Here is a 5,460-nt window from a genome sequence, read left to right on the forward strand (position 1 = left end):
ATTGACCTTGGGAGAATACCTTTTTAGTGTTTTTCAAAATTGTTATTACACGACAAGTTCAAGCCAATTTTGTCTGCATTTTCAAATGATATATACTTATGTCTTATGCCTTAATTGTAGTAGCTTATCTGTATTATGTGGCTGGCCACCCCTTTACAACTCGGAAGGCATGGTTTTGCAGATAAATGAGTAAACGTGAACTACACTCTTAAAAGAAAAGCTTCCTGTAGGATCCTTTAGGATAATATAAGGTTAAAAAATATACCTTAAGATGAATTTCCAAGCCTATACTCTGCCATCAGCTCGTTGTTGAACCGTTGTAGACTTCAGGGGTTCTTTGAAGAAGCCTTTTCAAAAGAGGGGTTCGTTTTGGAACCAGCAGCGCCCTCGTGAGTAAAGGGCGCGCGAGCGCAGAATTCAAATTGAGACCGTTGGTCAAAAGACAACTGGAAGCGGGAAGCGCGCGGATGGTTGGAGAGACGCGACCAATAAGAGATGACTTGCATCGGATTGACGTGAAAGGTGAGTGATACCTTAGCTATTCGCTAGCTAAGATAATAATTCATCAAACTACTATCAAATAACTTAAAAACAATACATCATGTAATGTACTCTTGGTTTTTCATTAGCTAGCCAAGCTACATAGCCTGTAATGTTAGCTGGTAATTGTTGTATAAATGTTGGTACGTTTTAGCTAACGTTAGCTACAGTAGCTAGCTAGTTAAAGTTACTGTAACGTTAGCTAACTTTAGCTAGCTAGACTCAATATTGAGAAATTGTAGTCATTTAAACCCATGATATACTTTCTCACCATCTCCTTCCATCCTCCTCCCTTTAGTACCTGGCTAATCCTGCCCCTGTCCAGTTAAGTGGTGGAGAGTTTGGGAGCTGTGAGCTCTGATAGAGAAATGTATCAACCACCACGAACAGGTAAGACAGACACACACACACACACACACAGATGACCCAATGTAGATTATGTTCGACTTGACAAAAAGAAGAATACATAAAACAGATCAGATTAGTTAGATGCATTTGATATTGAATACTAATGTTGTTTATGTTGTGTTTTTGTCTAATAGATGTCGTTCAGGTTGGTGTATTGAGGCAGCCTGTTCTGTCCTCTGTATTTCAGACCAAAGCAAGACAATGTTTAAAGCACTATGGATCTACTAACAGGTTAGCCTCTATAAAGTATTTGGATGTATTTGAAGTGTGATTATAGTGTGTTCTGTGTAATTCCTTTAGTCTTTTCCAATACTAACTGAATGGTGAATGAATATATTTGCAATCAATCAATCAATACAGTGTTTGAACAAAATTCAACTCCAGTTGAAGAACTGGGACAAGCTACAAATCTCATTGTGGGGTAGGCCACATGTTATGAAGATGGTTAAAGCTCCTAAACGGAATTACATCAGTAGCATGTTTCCACTGTCCATACCTGCCTACACCCTTAACACCATAGACAAAATGATTCATTTGGACTATTAAAAGGGCCAGGATGAACCAAGCTAGATTACAGGTAAAGACTTAGAAGGGAGGATTAAAGCTCCCTAACATGTAATTATAGCAAGAAGCCTTTATAACTGCCCAGATAGGCTCTCTTTATTGAGAACTCTAATAGGCCAATTTGGGTTGACATGGAAGAAGAACTTAATGCCCCATTTGGAGCATCATATTATCTGAGTCAACACTTAAATGTGGGACTGCAGAATCCCATAATGTCCCATACTAAGAAATATGGCGTCAGATAAATAAGAGACAGACATCTTCACCTTTCCTGACAAGCTCTGCTTCGTTATGGAACAACCATAAATACAAATTAGGAGGAAAGGTTGTTGTCTGGAAAGAGTGGGATAGGTTTTGTTTTAGCCTCAACACTAATACATTTCACTTTTGCGCTATGTGTCAACTTTAATTTGAGTGTGGCTGTGGAAGACGGGTCCCTTGATGATGTCTGCAAGTGGCTGAGTACCAATGATCTCCATGATTCCATCCCATCATTCCAAGGTTCACAATCTTTCTGAAGAATGCCAACTCTCTTCAATTGTCCACTTTGCAACGAGCATACTTTCTCTGTGTCCAGACGACTCACACATAATGGCCTCTATCACCAGCATGAACCACATTTTCTAATTACCTGTGGAATTAATGGGTGTGGGAAAACAAATAGATGTTTCAGCGCCTATCGGTCACACATCTACCAAAACCACAGAGCTTTGAAGCCCCAACTTAGATGAGAATTGGCCTCGTGATGAATTTGAGACGGGGACTGATCCCATTGAAGATGACATGAGCGATGTAGAGAGTCTGCCAGAGGCTGAATATGTTCAAGCCACAGAGATCAACAATGAGCAGCTAATTGAAGGTCTCAAAAACAATATCTGTCTTTTGATTTTGAAAATCAGGAAAGAACACTGCATCCCAGCTACGGTACAGAATAGCGTTGTTGAGGACCTCAGAACCATTTTGGATGCATTTATGACACACTACAGCGATCCCCTCAGGTTTCATCTTACAAATAACCAAATACATGTGGATGAAGATGGGACTTGCTTAACAACTCTGCAGTATTTGAGGAATGCATTAGATGCATAAGCTCTTGAGTGGATGCTGGAGCATTACTGTGTGAAAGAATTGGGCATGGTCAGGCCAATTGAAGTACCACTGAGCAACAAAGAAGGTTATGCAACAAGGTGATTTCAATCCAGCTACATAGTCCCCAGGGTATATGAATATAAAGAGACATGAGACAAAACAATCATAATGAATAAGATTACATGGACAGGGAGACCTGATCCTAGGTCAGCACTCCTCCTCTGAGACACTTCCCAGGAGTCACCAGGACCAAGAAACCGAACACTTACTGTTGTAAAGTCTAGTTACAGCAGGTGTTTACTGCCATCTAATGGAAGATACCAATACAACACTTTATTATCAGGGTGTGGAGACTGCTGAGTGAAACAGAAAGTAAATGTGTTCTTTTGTACAGGATCCATGTTGAGACGACAGAGCAGAAAACACTATATGGAGAGAACAAAAAAATAAAGTGAGTATTTCTAAGTATTTCTGAACAATAATCTATTTTAATGGACAGAGTAAGAGAATGAATACCTGGAATGAGATAGTACTAGTTAGTAGAACTGCCACTCGAGTTTAGTTGCTGACAGACAGCAGTTTTCAAAGTGGAAACTAATCAGTAGGCCTACATGTTATTTAGATTGTCATTAAGGAGACACCTATTTTACAACCCATTTTCCATAAAACATATTAACGCTGTAGAACTGATGCACATCAAGAAATAAGGTGACAAATCACAGGAAAACTACTTTAGGCGCTCTAGAGCACGTTAGATACATTCTGTCGGAGGTGGTTTAAACTGAAATCTAATGTCGACTTTGCTTATGGAAAACCATATCATGCGAAGGTTTTTACACATGCTCAGTTGTTGGGTCTCTCAGTGGAAATTTGAATGAAAGTTATGGAACTTCCTAATTTGCTTCTGTTATGAGAAAAACTCCACAATGAAACTGACATTAAATGTGGAGAATGATAGATCTGTTGGACATCAAGTAGCCTATTAATTTGTATGCCTATGTAGGCTACTGTAGTCTACCGCTTTATACTATAAATATGTTGAAATGACTGGAGTCGTTGCAAATCATTTTGTGCCACTTGTGTAGCCAACCTGGAGCTGGCAAACAGATGTAATAAATAGCCTTTAACTTCAGTTTATTGTTGTTGTAGCCTTGTGTTATTATGTAATTATTAATGGCCGTGTTTAGTTAATTCAATTGGAAGTTATCAAGTGTCACCATGGTCACAGTTCTATTGCAATTGCTGATCAGATGTTAGAATGCATTAGATTGAAGGTAACAGTCAGCCAGATTAGGCTACAGGTAAAAAAATAACCTGGCTGTTGTTGACAAGCATGGACCTATTCAGTTCATATCCATATTATTAATATTTGATTCAGTGATTGAAATTACGACCCCATTCTCAGTAGCCTATTCCAGCAGGCTACTGGGCAACAGAAGCACTTCCTACCTCAAAATCGCCTTGCTGTTCATGTCAAATAAATTAATCTGTCAATTTGAACTAAGCAAGCTGCTAAATCGTTCAGTTTACAGCTTGCCTACATGTTGCCCAGGCTACTGGAGGCTGTCTGAAATAAGATGTAGGCCTATCAGGGGCTATGTTTTGGCCTAGTTTTCAGGCCTTGTGGGCGGGTTTTGAGGAGTCATTGGGCTCGAAAAAAGTAATTGCATTAAATAACCTCACTGATCATGAATAAAAGAGAACAATGGACATTCTAGAATGAGTTGTCACTGTGTTAACCACAACCAACATGCTGCATCTCTGTTTAGGGGTCAGTGGTCTAAAATGAGTCTCTCTGGGGAGAGAGAGGAGGGGGGCCCTGCCTCTAAAATGAGTCTCTCTGGGGAGAGAGAGGAAGGGGTCCCTGCCTCTAAAATGAGTCTCTCTGGGGAACATGACACCAAAGCTAAGAGGTGAGCTGAAAATATTGTTTAAGAATTTATATTAGAAAATGCTATATAGGAGAAAAAAAATCACATTTGTGATTTTTCATCAGAAATGATTACTAAGGTACCTTCAATATAACTATTATAGATTTGAGATGTGATTTAAAACCATTGTTTAGCTGGAATGTAATGTTCAGTATCCTGTATATTTGACTGTGATACGTGGTTGTCTCACCTAGCTACCTTAAGATGAATGCATTTACAGATGCCATATCTTAATGTTATCCAGTTTCTCACAGCAGAACATAATCCTGCAGCAATAGCAAATGTGTATTTTTAGGTGGATTATAATTAAGGGATATTTTTCTGTAGGGGGTTCATACATTTTCATCAGGGAAAATCAAGTCTGACATTTTAAAGTGGAAATTACACACTTTAGACACCTTTATAAAGCCTTGTAGTGGTTTAATAATTTATTTAAGCAATAAAAGCTAATTGACCAACATTTCTGAAAATGGATATATAGCGTTTTGGAATGAAACTCTTGTTTCCCCATCTGAGCTCAGAGTAGATGAGAGATGTAATGTTTGTCTCTGTTGTGTTGAAGTCCAATCAAGCAGGAGAGACCAGCCTCCCCTGTACCCAGCTGGTGTTCATTGAAGAGTGACTGTCTATTGACAGGTCCTATAAACTTCAGAGAGGGAGACTTTTCTACTGAACAAAGGTAAGAAGAACTCATGGGTCATGGTCAGTGAGTTAAACAACACTGTCTCTAGTCATTTCTCCTCTCCCATTTTACCATTTATTTTAGTTGTTTTCATAATCCATAGGCTAACCCTTTTTTCCATTTTCATAGTCCTGAAACAATATTAAACTAACACAACATTACCTCTGTGTGTGTGTGTGTGTGTGTGTGTGTTTGTGTGTGTGTGTGTGTGTGTGTGTGTGTGTGTGTGTGTGTGTGTGTGTGTGT

General features: G+C 39.0%; 1 long non-coding RNA gene across 1 annotated transcript; it reads left to right on the plus strand.

Moving 5' to 3' along the window:
* The first annotated feature begins 887 nt into the window (after positions 1 to 887).
* Positions 888 to 4,392, plus strand: LOC121557179. The gene is made up of 4 exons (XR_005998323.2): positions 888 to 930; positions 1,083 to 1,179; positions 2,996 to 3,052; positions 4,371 to 4,392. It is a non-coding gene; the product is annotated as an uncharacterized LOC121557179 (long non-coding RNA).
* The last annotated feature ends 1,068 nt before the right edge of the window (positions 4,393 to 5,460 follow it).

This window comes from Coregonus clupeaformis, unplaced genomic scaffold (assembly GCF_020615455.1).
Source record: "Coregonus clupeaformis isolate EN_2021a unplaced genomic scaffold, ASM2061545v1 scaf0338, whole genome shotgun sequence".
NCBI lineage: Eukaryota > Metazoa > Chordata > Actinopteri > Salmoniformes > Salmonidae > Coregonus > Coregonus clupeaformis.